Genomic DNA, 17,894 nt, shown 5'->3' on the forward strand with positions numbered 1-17,894 from the left:
TCTACAGCCATAGTTGGGAGAGTTTTCTAGAAGACTTATCCTGTCTTCCAGATGCAAGATTTACTTATGGTATGTAAACACCAATGGCAAAAGTGCAATCACACATATGGCCTACATTTAGGAACCGAAACTACTATTCACATGGGGATGCCTCCATTTATTATAAATCCCTGGTGTGTTACTGATGACTTGTGCAGAATGAGTACTTCCTGAGTCCTATTTCTAACCAACAATAAACATGGAATAATTACTGAAGCCAGTTTTTGAGGGGTTTCCTCGTTGAACTTTCTTGCCAACTGACTGCCTAATTCAACCAAACATGTGGAACCCAGACAGAGTTCTGGAAGAGTGATCATTAGTTGACTATAAATAACTGGGAGACAAACGTCCGCTGGAAGCACAAGGAAGATTAGCTTGGCAACTAATGTGACAAGAGAAAAAATAGAAATGGATAACTGCTTCCTTCTTCCTGGTAAAGATTCAGAGAAATGGAATAATTTCTCGATGTCTTGCAAATAAGAAAATTCATTCTTCTAAAAAACAAGGCAATAAAATCTTTGGGAAAAGGAGACTCAGAATCACACCATCTTGCATGATAACTACAAATAAGAAACTCAGATAATTTCAAATAGAAACACATGGTATACAGCATTACCACTGTGAATCCTGCCGTCTGAAACCAGCTCAAGAATTTAAAATATTGATTCTGGCAACACTTGTATGACTTTCCATTACAGCAAAGTTACTAAAATGGAAACACGGACTGCCATTTTGCAAAAAAGGATAATCTCAAAAATATGGCCATCTTGAGAACAAGAACATGCAGACATTGGACTCTTTATTTCTTGTCTATTATTGCTAGATTTCTCAGAATTCACAAAAACAAAACAAAATACTTCGTTAGCATTTACTAAGATGGAAAAAATAAGAATCCCCTATCTGGTATGTCGGATTAGTCATTGAGAAAAATGCAAATTAAAACAGCTTGTGGGGGAAATGTGATATTCTGTGGATATATCTAACAAGTTTAAAAAGGAAAGTGATAGAGGATAAAAGGAAGCTTATAATATTAAGAATAGCTGACATGAGTTGTCCAAAAATATCTATCAGGAACTTGTATGCTCTGAGCTTCATAGTTAATCGTTGAAAATGTCATACCCTCTTTTATTAAATAATACTCATTTATGGTTAATTCCAAACACTAAATTTTTATTACTTGTATATTTTTTTAAAGATTTTATTTATTTATGTGACAGAGGGAGACACAGCGAGAGAGGGAACACAAGCAGGGGGAGTGGGAGAGGGAGAAGCAGGCTTCCTGCGGAGCAGGGAGCCCGATGTGGGGCTTGATCCCAGGACCCTGGGATCATGACCTGAGCCGAAGGCAGATGCTTAACGACTGAGCCACCCAGGCGCCCCTATTACTTGTATTTTTTAAAGCAAATATATTTCAAGAGAAAATCATGAAAACTAAAAACTCAAGATAATTTCAAATGTCAAACCAATAAACTGTTTGTGAAATTAAGACTATTTTTTCCCCAAAGAAAGTCATATTTTAAATGCATATGTACTGTATTTCTGTCATTGTAAGGAAATGGGTATGAATCCCAAGATTCATGTCTAGAAGATGACATAAGTGAGTATTGACATTTCCTCAGATAATTCCCAATCATCCAAAAAAATTGAAGGGCAGGGGGAATTAAAGTCCAAAGAAAGAAAGACTTTGAACTTCAGCAATCATGGAGAGATGATGGCTGTGACCAGAGCTACAGCATTAATAGAAAGGCAGTGGGAAAAGAAGTGATGTGTTGTACAGGGGGTTTTTATGTGGTGCCCACCCATGCTTGTCGTACAAAGGGAGGTCATGAGTTGACTTCAGGAGTGTGTGAAATCCTGGAACATTTGCCCTGGAAGGGACCTTTGATGAGCTCCCACCTGGCCTTTGACAGATAGGCAGACCAAAGTGGGCTGGAGGGTTAGCTCCAGGTCACAGTATCTGTTCAGCTCTTGCTGGCTGATGACCATTTATAGGTGAGAACTTCTCTAGTTCTCAGCACCACAAACACAAATCTTTGAAGGCCCTGCCCCTGGAAATGAAGCATAGGTTTAGTTTTCATTTTACAAATTTTCATTTTCTGTCTTTTAAAGAGCGGCTTCAAATCTGTACTATAGAAAATATGTACTTAAAAGAAATCTAACGTAACGAAGGTTTTTCCTATGACTTGCATTTTGGATCAGCCCATGGGCCATAGTGAATTTTAGAGGTGAATTTTAGAATTCCAGAACATTTGCATTTAAAAGGCCTTAGAGAGCATTTAAAAACATATCTTTTTTAAAAATGGAAAGAGCTGTTTTTACAGGCTGTCTCCCATGCTTGCATTTCACAGGAAGCCAAGTGACTGCAGAGCAGAGAGTGGGGCTATCTCTCCTGGCCTCCATTCTGATACAACTTCTACTGTTCCCTGCTTCCTCTCTTGCTCCTGTTTCTTCCTTAGCAAGAAAAGAAGAGAGAGAAATCTGAAATTCTCATAGTGATCTATAGAAGTATTTGATTTTGCTAACATATAAAGCCTTTTAATTGTCTGACATTTTTGCCAACAATCTGTAGTGTGTATTTGGGGAAGTCATTATTCAATCATAAATCACTAGTCTGGCCCTCTCATTTATCATGTGATCATTATGCATGAACTGTTTTGGAACTGCACTTTAAGGACCACCTATGAAAAATGAATCTTTCATTCATGCATTCATTCAGCAAATATTTATTGAGAACTTACTCTTTGCCAGAAGCTACTAGGTATGGAGAGAAAGCAAGTCAAAACACAAGCCCTTGTTCTGAGGAGCTTACAGTCTACTGGGAAAGAAAGGCAAATATCAAACATAAGTACATTCCCATGTTATAGGTGATATATGTCAATAGCTATATAATAATACATCAACATAGCACAGTGCTTAAGTGTGTAGATAATTAACTCACTCTGTGAGTTACTTCTAAGCACTTCTTAAAAATTACTTAATCTCTCTGAGTTTCAATTTTCTTATATTCAGACTGGAGACAAATAATAGTTCCTATGGCATAGGATGTTATGAGAATTGAGTGAGATATAATTTGTAACATTACTTTCACATAGTAGGTACTCAATAAATGTTAGCCATTTTATTATTTTTTCCACAGTAGAAGCACAAAAGAAGTATCATCTTTGACTTGTGAGGGTCTAAAGATGCTTCATGGGAAGACTCTACTCTTGCCATGTCTTGAAAATGTACCAAATTTCTGCAAGATAATTGTGGGAAGAAATAGATTGTGAGCAAGAGGAGTTCTATAAGTAGGGCGCTAAAAGCAGGACACAGCCTGGCACACTGGGAAATCTTCAGGCCTCAGGGAGTAGCCAGTGCTCAGGATGTAGGCCTGGCTGTTCTGTACATAAGACACAGGCAGGTACTGGGCACCATAATGCTACAAGAAGGACCTGATTCTGTCCTACTCTCCATGCCCTGTGCCTTGGCCTTGGGTTTCTTATTGGGGAATTGAATGGTTAAACTAAATGATTTCTACTGTCTCCTTCCCTCCAAATTCTATGGTTTTAACTTAGGATCTAATCAGGTCAAGCCAGAAGAGTTATCTTGCATTCTGGGAAAAACCAGTGAACGTTATCAGTTGGGACACTGCTTAAGAAAGGTATCAGTGCTTTAAGGCAGTCTTTGTGGGGGAGGTGGGGGAGTGTGAGGAAAGACAGACTCCTGAGCAGCCACTGAATTAAAGGACTGGCTCATTCTTATGCACGGAAATTACTTCCTGAAAAATGTATGATTAATATGACTCATGTATTTGTACTGTCTTTCAAACTAGTGAACTTGTTCAGTTGCTATTGTGATGTGTTCAAATGCTTCTGCTTTTGTCATGATGTGATTTCTCAAGCAATGGATACTAAATGTCTGCAATGATAATGTGGGGATCCAGAAACAGTTTTAACCTGTTAAAGGGTCTTGAGTAGGACAATCCTGAGAATCACTAGACACTACTAAATTGCTATGAATTGACTTTTATCTCAAGGCTTAAAAATTAATCCATACAACCTGAAACTTAAAACAGTTTTTTTAAGAACGTAAAATGATGCCAAGGCAGATAGAAATAAAATATGGCCAAAATGGAGAAACATCCCCCAAAGAATAAATAGTCTTTCGTAGAGCTTTTGGAGCTTTTCTATATCAGAAGTCTTTTTTGTAATTGTTTAAGTTTTTCATTTTAATTCCAGTATTGTTAACATACAGTGCTACATTAGTTTCAGGTGTACAATATAGTGATTCAAAAATTCTCTACATTTCTCAGTCCTTATCATAAGCGAGCTCTTAATCACCTTCACCTATTTCACCCATTTCCCCGCCTCCCACCTCCCCTCTGGTAACCATGTTTGTTCTCTAGAGTTCAGAGTCTGTTTCTTGGTTTGTCTCTCTCTATTTTTTTTCCCCTTTGCTTGTTTGTTTTGTTTCTTAAATTCCACATATGAGTGAAATCATGTGGTATTTGTCTTTCTCTGGCTGACTTATTTTACTTAGCTTTATACTCTCTAGCTCCATCCATGTTGTTGTAAATGGCAAGATTTCAATTTTGTAATGGCTGAATAATATTCCATTGTATATATATATACCACATCTTCTTTATCCATTCATCTGTTGATGGACACTTGGGCTGCTTCCATAATTTGGCTATTGTGAATAATGCTGCAATAAACATAGGGGTGCATGTATCTCTTTGAATTAGTGTTTTTGAATTTTTGCAGTAAATACCCAGTAGTTCAATTACTGCATGGTAGGGTAGTTCTATTTTTAACTTTTTGAGGAACCTCCATGCTGTTTTCCAGAGTGGCTGTGCCAGTTTGCATTCCCACCAGCAGTGCAAGAGGGTTCCTTTTTCTCCACATCCTCACCAGCACTTGTTGTTATTTGTGTTGTGGATTTTAGCTATTCTAACAGGTGTGAGGTGATATCTCATTTTAGTTTTGATTTGTATTTCCCTGATGATGAGTGATGTTGAGCATCTTTTCATGAGTCTGTTGGCCATCTGGATGTCTTGTTTGGAGAAATGTCTGTTCATGTCTTCTGCCCATTTCTTGACTGGATTTTTCATTTTTTGGGTGTTGAGTTTGATAAGTTCTTTTTTTTTTTAAAAGATTTTATTTATTTATTTGAGAGAGAGAATGAGAGAGAGAGCATGAGAGGGGTGAGGGTCAGAGGGAGAAGCAGACTCCCTGCCGAGCAGGGAGCCCGATGCGGGACTCGATCCCGGGACTCCAGGATCATGACCTGAGCCGAAGGCAGTCGCTTAACCAACTGAGCCACCCAGGCGCCCCGAGTTTGATAAGTTCTTTATAGATTTTGGATACTAGCCCTTTATTGGATATGTCACTTGCAAATATTTTCTCCCATTCAGTAGATTGCCTTTTAATTTTGTTGATCATTTCCTTTGCTGTGCAGAAGCTTTTTATTTTGATGTAGTTCCAATTATTATATATATATATTTGCTCTTATTTACCTTGCCTCAGGAGATATATCTAGAAAAAATGTTGCTTTGGCTAATATCAGAGAAATCACTGCCTGTAGTCTCTTCTAGGATTTTTATGGTTTCAGGTCTCACATTTTGGTCCTTGATCCATTTTAAGTTTATTTTTGTGTGTGGTATAAGAAAGTGGTCCAGTTTCATCTTTTGCATGTAGTTGTCCAGTTTTCCCAACACTATTTGTTGAAGAGACTTTTTCCCATTGCATGTTCTTTCTTCCTTTGTCAAAGATTAATTGACCATATAATTGTGGGTTTATATCCGGGTTTTCTATTCTGTTCCATTGATCTTATTTTTATGCCAGCTTACTACAGCTTTGTAATACAACCTAAAGTCTGGAATTGCGATACCTCCAGTTTTGTTTTTCTTTTTCAAGATTGCTTTGGCTATTTGGGGTCTTTTGTGGTTCCATACAAATTTTAGGATTGTTTGTTCTAGTTCTATGAAAAATGCTGTTGATATTTTGATAGGGATTGCATTAAATCTGTAGATTGCTTTGGGTAGTAAGGACATTTTAACAATATTCATTCTTCCAGTTCATGAGCATGGAATGTCTTCCCATTTCTTTGTGTTGTCTTCAGTTTCTTTCATCAGTGTTTTATAGTTCTCAGGGAATAGGTCTTTCACCTCTTTGGCTAAGTTTATTCTTAGATATCTTATTATTTTTGGTGCAATTTTAAATGGGATTGTTTTCTTAATTTCTCTTCCTGCTGCTTTATTGTTAATGTCTGTATCAGAAGTCTTGTACTAAAGATGCTGGTAATTCAGAAAGGATTGTGGACTTTCTGTTATCACTCCCCACCGCCATGAGTTTGGAAGCTCCCTAAGAAGACAATTTATATAAAAGAGATTTTCATGACAGAAACTGCTACCAGACCCTGATTGGTTCTGCCTGGTTCTGACTTCTATTTCAAAAGCCCAAGTGAGCTCCGTGTTTGAAGACAGGATTCATTCATTGTGGAAAGTGCCGTAGGAAGGTTGTTGAACATAGGTCAGAATCTCCATGACAGTCTTTCCTCTAATCCAAGGGCATTATCCCCCCTCCATTAGGCACAGCTCAGAATATTCACATAGGTGGTGTTCTGGAATGTTCAGGTTCCAAGATAAGAAACGTAGAGTGGTAGTGGGGAATTTGAGACTGGAAAGGACATATGTGTGACACTCACTTGTTAACAGCTATAACTGGACCTGAAATCGCATACATCCTTCAGTCTATGCATAGGGTTCAAACCATGACTTGAAAAGTGTTTAGCATTAACAAAGGACATTGTCTACTCCTACGATCCCTACTCACCTATACTCTTCTCACAGGTTAAGCAAAGGTACTTCCCCTTATGCCTGGTGACCTATCCATAGCAACCAGCTCCTCTTCATCCCCTGATCCCCCTAGCCCTCACTCTGTACTAGCCAGAGCTGAGTTGCATTATGGGCAATGCCTGCCTAGAAAAGGAAATTGGTTTGGTTTTGAGTGGCTTCAGAGGATAGATTTAGAGCCATTCAAACAGACTGGAATCAGCATGGGCTCCCTAATTGTATATTCAGCTCTAGATCTCTATAGGGTGGAATGGGGGTCTAGATGACCACTGGTTGTAGACATTGCTGAGGAAAAGATGGGCCTCTGGGTTTATCACCTTTCTTTCAATGCTAGTCTATGACTTAGTGATGTCTTTTGTTCATTTAAATCAGTTGAATACTGGATAGAACTTGGGAATTGCACAGAAATAAGCTAAAAATGAGGTAATTATTGAGGTGTTCACATCAAATTTGTTCCCTAAATGTATGTTATGAGACAGGGTAAAGTCTAGGCAACTCAGAAATAAAAGAAATTTCCAAAATACTTGTGGTCAGAAAAAAAATCTGGAGACTTGGAGTGAGTTATCAGCATGCATTTATTGAAAGCACAGAAAGATGAACACTGTTTGGCAGATATTCCCAGCATTGTCTAAAAATAAAATACAAAACCAGAAACCTTTAGCTCATCCTAATGATACATTTGTGAATATGTCATTCTTCTGAACTGGTGAACTCTAGAGGCCTGTGGTTTGGTGTATGAGGACTGATTGCTTTACTTAAATTATCCAAAGATTTCGTTATTACAATTTGCTCGTCTTTATGGATTTCTCCTAGCAATCCCCATTTTTGACAAGAAAATACAATCAACAAATAAATTCTTTTCGAAAATCAAAATGTTAGGTCAGTAGCAATTTTTTTAGATTTGAAGAGACTTTCTCACTTCTACTTGTATAAATAATTCAAGAGCTACTGTTGTAATTTTTTCCCCTTATTTCTTAGAGAAGTCTTCTGTTTGTGGTTGAATGGTTGAGGAAGAGTAACTGCTTATGTTCCTGGCTGTATCTAACCTCTGAACCAAAAATTTGGTGTTCTCCCTTCGAAGTCGTTACAACTTACATATTTGGTAAGCCACAATGTTTCATACACTAAAATCCAGAAACCACAGAAACAAATCTTGCTTTGGTGTTAATGTTGTTTAGAGGCTTCAGGGTAATAGGCAGCAAGTGTAGGCAAATTCCATTGCATTCTGGACTGTGTACTAACTCAGGTGGGAAAACATCACAGGTGAGATGCAGGGGAAAAAACAGAACTCGCCATGATGACCAGCACTGCCACGTATGATATTCTAGCACAAAATCACTGCAAGGCTAGCCTCAGTCAGAAAGTCCTGGAGTGAAGGTGCCAGAAAGAAGGGAGGGTCAGGCCCCACATGGGGACACACAAAATTTGCGTGTATTTTTTCATTTAATCTTCACATTAACCTCTACTGTTTTATAAATGAAGAATCTTGTGTGTCAAGAGATGAAGCAACTTAGCCAAAGAACCAAGAAGTGACAACAGCAAGATTAAATTCTTGCTATAATTTCAGGTTTAGGGGAAGGAACTTACTGGGAGGACAAGTTTATCCCCCTACTGACTGGTGCATGAAATTTTGTTGTTTAAATTAAATGAACTTTATGTAGTGGTTTTCCAAATACATTCTTAGAAAAACTACTATTCTGAAGCTTTCATGCTTGTTCAGTGGTTCTGGAATGTTTTATTTTGGTTTCATTCATGAAATGGAGTTCTGTTGATAAAATGCTTGTGTTATAAACCAACGCCTAGAAAATCATGAAATTATCTGTTTAAATTATTACTGGTTAATTTCATAAGTAAACATAATGCATTGTAACTTACAAAGGAAGGATCCAATTAGGAAAAAAAAACCCTTTTGTTGTTCTACAATTAGAATTCTGTCACCATCTCATTTGTCTCCTCTTTTTAGCAATATTTATTGAAAGGATTCATATTCTTTGATTACGTCTGAACATGCTCTCTTCAGCCCACTCCAGTTAGGGTTCAGTATCAGCCATATCACCAGAGCTACCCTAGTCTGTCACTACTTTATTGGCCAAATTGATCCAGCCAAATTCAAAGTCTTTTTTTTTTTTTTTTGCTTTTTCTCATTTTATGTGATCTCTCAGAAACATTCAGTATAGATGACAGCTCCCTTCCACAAACCCTTTCCTTGCTTATCTTCAAGGATACCACATTCACCTGGTTTCCCTTTTGCTTCCTTCCCGAACACCTTTTTCTCAGTGTACATTGCTGATCTCCCTCCTCATTTTGGCCCCTAAATATTGGAGAGAGCTGCACTGTCCTCTCTGTTCCTCTTAGCCATCCTCCCCTGTCCCACAGACTTAAATATTATCTACATGCTGAATAACTGGCCCCTACCTTTATTTCAGATTCATATATTCAGCCTCTCACTTGACATCACTACTGAGAAGTCTAACAGATCTTACATTTAACATGCCCAAAATAAAATTCTTGATCTTTCCCCTCTCAAACTATTCCTTGTCTATTATGTCCCATCTTGGTAAGTGACAGCATTGTCTACCCAGTTGCTCAGAGTGAAAACATGGGAGGCATCCTTGACTCATTTTTCCTTTCCTTCCTACAGCCAATTTTTTCAGCAGGTCCTATCAACTTTATCTCCAAAATAAATCCTGAGTCATTTTACCTCTCCCCAACCCTCCTGCTGACATTCTAGTCCAAATAACCATAATTTCTCATCAGTTACTGCCCTAGCCTTCTGCTTCCACTCTTCCCCCTTCCTGAATAATCTGTTCTCCATACCATATATAGCTCAGGGGTTTTCAACCACAGCACTAGTGATATTTTAGGCTAGCTGCGTGTTGTGGGGGCTATCCTGGGCATTATAGGATGTTTAGCAGTATCCCACTAGATGTCAGTAGCACTCCCCAGTTGTGATGACCAAAAAGTGTCTCCACACATTGACAAATGTCCCCTGGGGGGCAAAGTCACCCAGGGCTGAGAACCACTGCCATAGTCAGAACAATTTTTATCTAAAACATGAATCATGATTAATAATGATACAAATATTAAAATAAAAAATGAAATAATAAAAAATTATGTCACTTCCCTAATTTAAACCCTCCAGTAACTTGCCACGTCTTTCATCATGTCTAGGAAGGCTCTGCATGATCTAGCCCATGCCAACTTCAGCTTGACCTTCAGTCCTCATTGGCCTTATTTCTGTTCCTCGCATGAATTAAGCTCATTCTCACCTCAGGGCATTGTACTTCCTATCCCACCTAGAACCCCTCTCCCACAACTTCTGAACTTCTTCCAGGCTCCTCTCTCCACATATTGGATCCAGCTTCTCAGCAAGCCCTGCCCTCACCACCCTACTCCACATTTCCAGGTCTGCTTTCTTCATAGCATCTATAGTTACCTGAATTTATTTTATGTATATATTTGCTTGTCTGTCTCCCCAGCTACAACATAAATTCTGTAGAGGAAGCCCCTAGTCTGTTGTATACCCCTCTCCCACCTCCAGCACTTGGAGCAGGGCTATGCACATAAATTAAGTGCCAGAGAAATATTCATTGAGTTTTAAAATTCTTCATGTCTTGGCTTAACATACTGATATGGTTATGTGTGAAGCTTCACAGTCTAATGTTTGCAGATGTTTTTAGTAGAACAGGATACTAGTCACACAGAGCCCAAATGAATTCCTGTGTTTGATGAGACAAGTATGGAGAGTACCCCTTTTGTAAGGAAAAGCTGCCAATGTGATTGGATTGTGATTGGAGCCCAAATACCAATAAACAAAGTTTGGCAAAGTTAACACCATGAAACTCATCTTTTTCAAGTGACCTAAGCCCTGTTGAAACCCATTCCCAGAGGTGAAAGCCTAATGAATCTATCTATTGTGCCATGGAGCCTTCTGTTTGATATAAGCTTTGTCAGGGGAATGAGGTATTGACGTTTTAATGTCTGTGGATTATGGTAATGTGTTTAACTATATTGATCTGTTGAGCATTCTGTACTTGTTTTGGCTGCCATCCCAAAACCTCCAAGAGAAGGAAGTGTCCAGATGGCCATAACATGGTCTATGAAAAGGGATCAAAGAAGTAACACATCAGTGTAATTCATAAAATATTAGTTATCAAATTTTGACACCTCACTTAAGCCACAAGCCTAATGGGAAGGTGCTTAATGAGCTAAATTAATCCTACCACTGACAAAAATCCATGTGTGTGACAAGAATGAGGACTTCCCAGCTGACCTGAAGTCTGGGAGTGACAGAGAAGTAACTTTCCATGGGTGAGTCCTTGGGCTCTGCCATTCAGGCAAGGACCTCAGAAGTAATGCAGAAATGGGTCACACAGACAGGAGGCACAGAGCACTGGCAGGTCCAGATGGGCCTGGTAACAGAACCAAGACAAGAATTAGTGGAGTGAAGGGGCCCCTGGGTGGCTCAGTTGTTAGGTGTCTGCCTTCGGCTCAGGTCGTGATCCCGGGGTCCTGGGATCGAGTCCCGCATCGGGCTCCCTGCTCTGCGGGAAGCCTGCTTCTCCCTCTCCCACTCCCTCTGCTTGTGTTCCCTCTCTCGCTTTGTCTCTGTCTGTCAAATAAATAAATTAAATCTTAAAAAAAAAGAAAAAGAATTAGTGGGGTGAAAAGTACTCAGGGTCTGAAATTGGGTGGGTCTAGATTAATCCCCCAGTTCTGCCATTTACTAATAACTTACCAGCATGCCTGCCTGCTAGTTACTTTATTTCCTTATACCTTCATTTTTTTCACCTATAAAATGAGGGAAATAGTGTTTCTTCTCTCCTAACATGGTAAGAGAATAAACTCTGCTAATGTAAAGTACCTGGACTAGAAGAGGCATACAGTTCTCCTTTCCTTTTTTTCCATTCCCTTCCAGACTTTGTAGCGTCTACTCTAATTAAGACACTATGTGCATTACCTACCTGACCTTGAAACAGCAAAGACCTTCAGACCCAGAGTCTGAAGGTTTCTTGTTCTCAGCAGCTTTTGTCAACTGCCTAGGAGGAAAGATAAGGCTATGTGAGTTGCTGACATTGAGTTACGCTCTGTTCTGTAAAGGTGATCTAAGGTTTGGCAGGAGCTGTTGGGGAGGGAGCGCTTGGGGAGCATCTGTGCCCACCTGCCAGCAGCCCACAGGAGAAGAGCAGGGAACAGCAGACCCCTGATCTGCCAGGCTGATCCCCATCACAGATGCCACAGACACTTTACGGCCATTATAATAAAAGCTGAGTCTGCCAGCCCTGGCTTCACAAGACGAGGGGATGAACAATAGCTAGCAGATTAAATAACACAGGACCTTTTATGTTCAAGTTTGAGAGTTTAGTAGAAACTGAGAGCATAATAACTAAAAAGAACTGCAATAGACTTTAATAAAGCAAACAGACCAAGGAGTCATTCATTTACAATATGAAGGATTTGTTTTCCAGGGCAATCATGCAAAAAGGCTTAGCCTACCCTGCAGATGAGAAACTAGCCTGACCCTATCCTGCCCGGCTGAATGAACTCTGCAAACAGGATTTTCAAAGTGCTCTTTTTCAATTAATGTTTTAATATTTTGAGCCTTTTCATGAAAATTATAGCTTTAGCTGTTCAAGATGACTTAGCCACTGCCTGATTTACAAATGCACCCAAGCAATGCCAATGGCCTTTGCAAATTAGATTTTTAAAATAATTCACATGGTGGCTTTTTAATGTACTCAAGTGCTTCCCATATGCCTCCTTCTAGCCTCATTCTGAAGCACAGATTTTTCAGAGCCTAGTACACATTTCAACTCTTCTTTCATACTTTCCCCCTTCCCTTTTAAATAATTCCAACACCGCTTTTCTTTATCATGTAATGAAAAGAGAACCATAGGACTCAAGATGAGATGTCAACATTAAAACTTCCTTCCCGTTGAGTCTCAGATCATCACCAAATCTTCGATCCTCTCTCATCATTTTGCATCTTATATTGTTGCCCTAGTGTCTTGCTGTTTTGATCCACTCTATACACTGTGACAAAAGTGTTCTTTAAAAAAAAAAAAAGATTTTATTTATTTACTTGTCAGAGAGAGAGAGGAGCTGGGTAGGGGCAGAGGAAGAGAGAGAAGCAGACTCCCCCCTGAGTGGGGAGCCTCACGTGGCTCTTGATCCCAGGACTCCCTGGATCATGACCCGAGCCAAAGGCAGACTGAGCCACCCAGGCGCCCCGAAAGTATTCTTAAAACATTGCTCTTACCACATTGTTCCCTGCTCAAGAGATGTAAGAGCACCCTGCTGCCTCTAATCCAAACCTTCAACTCCTCATCCTGACTTCCCCCCCATTTTTAAAAATAGACTATTATTTATTTATTTATTTATTTATTTATTTATTTATTTTATTTATAAAGATTTTATTTATTTGACAGAGAGAAAGCGCAGAAGCAGGGGGAGTGGCAGGCAGAGGGAGAAGCAGGCTCCGCTCTGAGCAAGGAGCCCCATGCGGGACTCGATCCCAGGAGCCCGGGATCATGACCTGAGCTGAGGGCAGACGCTTAACTGACTGAGCCACCCAGGTTTCCCCCAAAATAGACTGTTTTTTAGAGTAGTTTTAGGATCACAGCAAAATTCTGAAATTATAAAGAGATCCCACACATTCCTTGATCTCACACATGCACAGTCTCCTCTACTATCAACAATTTGCACCAAAGTGGTGATTTGTTAAACTGGATGAGCCCACATTGACACATTATCACCCAAAGTCCACAGTTTATATTAGAGTTCACTCTTGATGTTGCACATTCTTTGGATTTTGACAAATGTGCAATGACATGTATCCACCATTGTGGCAGCATATAGAATAGTTTCACTGCCCTAAAAATCCTCTGTTCTCTGCCTATTTTTCCTCTGCCTCTTCCCTAATTCCAGGTTACCACTGATCCTTTTACCTTCAACATAGTTTCGCCTTTTCCAGAATGTCATATAGTTGGAATCATATATAATGCAGCCTTTCCAAATTGGCTTTTTTCACTTAGAATTGTGCATTCAAGTTTCCTCCGTGTCTTTTTGCACTTTTTAGCACTGAATAATATATTCCATTGTCTGGATGTATCACAGTTTATTTATCCATTCATCTACTAAGGGACATCTTGGTTACTTCCAAGTTTCCACAATTATGAATAAAGCTGCTGTAAACATCTGTGTGTAGGCTTTTGTGTGGAAATGAGTTTTCATCTCATTTGGGTACATCCCAAGGAGTGCAATTGCTGAAATGTATGATAAAAATATGGTTGGTTGGTTGGTTTTTTGTAAGAAACCACCCAACTTGTTTCCAAAGTGGCTGTTCCAATTTGCATTCCCACCAGCAGTGAATGAGAATTCCTCTTGTTCCACATCCTCACTAGCATTTGGGGTTTTCTTCATTCTAATAGGTGTACAGTGTGATTTTTAAATCCCTCTTTCAATTCACTTTGTCTTTCCAAATGCATTTTCACTCTTCTCAAACGAGAGCATCCTATTGTTGTGTAGCTTGTGTTCTGGGCTCCCACCAGCCTCTGTCCCAGCTCTGTGCCTTTGCCCATGCTTATTGCCACATGAAAGTCTATCGTCTTCTTCTGTGCCAAAAACATCAATGCCCTTCTTTGTGGGATCTTTTGACTGCACCAGACATTGTTTTTTTCCCCTTACTACGAATTTCTCTAAGGATATGGTTCTCAACCTTTGAGAACTTTAAGAGATACTAATGGCTGGGTCCCATCCCCAGAGATTCTCATGTTATTGAGCTGGGTGCAAGGACTTTTAAAAGTCCTCCGGGTGACTCTAAATATGCTGCTAATGTTGAAAACAAACACTAGGACTTGCAGTCCTCACCAGACAAATACTTTACTATATACTAAGTACATTGTATAATCAATATCAACACTCCCCAAGTGATTCCAATGTATGGTAAAGACTGAGAATCTTTGGCATTCTACCTTACAATTTGCTTCATTATCTATCTTATCTACCTAATTAGATTGCCAGTTAATAAATGGTCTATCTACTTTTTGATTGCTGATCCCATTCCACTCCTCCATCCTTAACACATGCCATAATACTGAACACACTACAGAAAATAGTAAATAAATATTTAAGTAGATAAGTACTTTGTGGTGGCCTATTGATTTTTCCCCATATAGGGTCCATGGATTAGAGGCAGGATTGTGTATTTAAATCTCAAATGGGTCACTGTCCTCACTCAGATTAAATTTCCATCCCACAGCCAAAGGCTAAATATTTACCCTCTTGTAACTGCCCTACAAATGTATCCCATCTTTTAGAGCAGGAACCAGCTGAGCAAGTGTAAATGATTTAGTACAGCCTATTATACCACTGAGGAAGAATGTCAGTAAGAGATGAGGGGAAGAAGCATTTGAATTTATTACCAATTTTTTGTTTTTAGGATTTTGCTGCTGCTTTTTCTGTGGTTGTGTTATGCTGCCATCAATACCAGCTGCTACTTAAAAAAGAAAAAAGATAACACTAAGATAATTAACAAGACAACAAATGCTACTTGCTGGCCCACCTGAGCTGAGTTTCTAGATTTTTCTTATCCACTTCAGCCCATCCTGAAAATATGATTCAGCCATCTAGGAATTAGTCTTCATTTCTTTCCCAGGTGCAAGGTATATTTGGAAAAACCCATTGATGGTCAGTCACAGCAAAATTACCAAGGGATGAGTTCTTCCCCACATAGTGAAGCCACAAATTAGCCCATTGACTCAGTTGTCTACAGTAGTGTTCAGACTTTGCCTTTCCCAAAATTTCACCTCTTGTAAAGTTTCTTGTTCAGTATGTTACCAGAGCAATAAGAAGGATTATTTTGTGAAAATATATTGCTTTCAAGGATGCAACTGATGTTGAAATGAACTAAGCTCATCAAAATGCAGAAGCCAGGGTCTGGTTTAGGAAGTTGACTGAAAACGTGTATTTATTTCTCCTCTCCATAGAAATGACAGGAAAGATATCTGAAGAGGGATAAACCCATAATAATATGTGAGACTCATCCTTTCTTTTCCTCTTTCAAAAAAAAAAAAATCTCCCTCAAGAATCCTTCACACATTTCTCTAAAATGAGTTGATAACATTTCCCATTACCATAAGGATGTAGAAATCCTCCCTCTTCTTTACCATTTATATGCTCTTCTAGGCTATACTGCTGACCATATATGTCAGCTATACATTATGAGCTGGTTTGTCTTTAATGGGTCAAGCTTCAGACTGTCTGCCATGCCCACCATCTTTTTCAGAAGAGATCATCCCTAAAGGGGCCTCACTGTTGTATATGGCCCCAGGGGAATGAACCAGAGTAGCCAATCAATAAACCCACTGGTTAGGGACACTTTAGGGGGCCAATATGTGAGCTTTGGCTAAATAGATCTCTCTCAAGGAGTTCTGAACTTATGGCATTAGAATGAACCATTCATTTCGGGAACAAAGTAAAATGCACAAAGAGGGAAGGTAAGACACTGAAGTCATGAATACTCAGGAGCAATGAGGGGCAATAAAAAGAAGCGATGTAGAAAAGAGAGGGAAAGTAGAGAGAAGGTAGTTGGAAGCAGCAGGAGCAGTAAAAGCAGAGATAAAAAGTAAATGAATGGGCCAATAGAAGCTAGATGGGGCTTTGGGGAATCCTTTTAAAGAGGACAGCCTTAGTCAGCATGCTTCTTTGGCTTTTAACCTTTCATGAAAATGAAAGTCCTATACACCAAGAATGTCAGTGCAGGAAAGGATAAGGAATCTTGCTTAAGCCACTGTAGTTGAGTTTTCCACTACCTAAAAACGAAAAGTTTCAGGTGATGTGTTTTTCCTTTTTATCTTTGTATTTATTTGTTGTCCTTTGTTTAACTATGGACTTCAAAGCAAAGAATTGGATTCACCTTAAATCTTGGTTAATGGCATACTACCATCATTGGTCCATTCATAGCTCTCTTTCATTTTCTTTTATTTCTTGGTAATACCTACAAACTACTACACAATCCAAGAATTAAAACATTAACAATGATTTGATTCTCCCATGTCTTCCCTTAGCATGCTCTTGCCTTCCTGCCAGAAATAACCATTTTCCTAAAATCGGGGTTTACCATTATCTTGCTTTCTTATTCACTATATGAATGTATGCTTAATCAGAATATTTGTTTTTGAACTTTGCTAAAAGGGTATCATGTTGTATGTAATCTAAAATTTGCTTTTCTCATTTAACAGTATATTACCAAGATTCGTATATACTATGCCTGTAGTTACAATTCATTCATTTTCACTGTTGCATAATATTCAATAATTAATTTGTACATTTCCCTGTTTCTGGGCATTTTGGTTGTTTCCAGTTTTTGTTTGCTTATTGCTGTTACAAGGTTGCTGTAAACATTCTTGTATAAAACTGGTGCATGTTCCTTTGGGTATATACTAAGGAGTACAGTTTCATACCACAGGGTATGTGAATGCTCAGCTATACAAGATAATGCCAAATTATTTTCCAAAGTAGTTGAACCAATTTACACTCCTACTTGCAACATATGAAATATGCTGTTGCTCTACATCTTCTCCAATACACAGAATGCCAAATTTCTTAAATTTTGCCCATAAAGTAGTTATAAAATAGTATTTCATTATGGGTCTTGCTTTTTTAACAGTGAATATTTATTGCTTATAAAATCAGGTAGAAACAGTAATCATTTTAGTTCAGAAATTCACATCACATACATATAAACCCTAAACTTACAAGTTTCCTATGCTTCAGTGTCAGTAAGAAAAACATTTCCCAGTGATATTATGAGCTGAATATGGAGAAGAGCATAGACTATCTAGAGTTTTTTTTCTAAGCTGCTTACCAAGACAAACATACATTCTCTGATTCTTTTTTTGTGCTTAACTGTAAAGCAGTTCTTCAAGGAGATGTAGCCTATGGCAGTGAGGGGGCGGGGGGAAGAAAGTCTGGATTTCAGTCCTAGGATTTCTTTTCAATTCAAAGTCTGATTCCATAGGTT

Source organism: Neomonachus schauinslandi, chromosome 7, assembly GCF_002201575.2.
Source record: "Neomonachus schauinslandi chromosome 7, ASM220157v2, whole genome shotgun sequence".
NCBI lineage: Eukaryota > Metazoa > Chordata > Mammalia > Carnivora > Phocidae > Neomonachus > Neomonachus schauinslandi.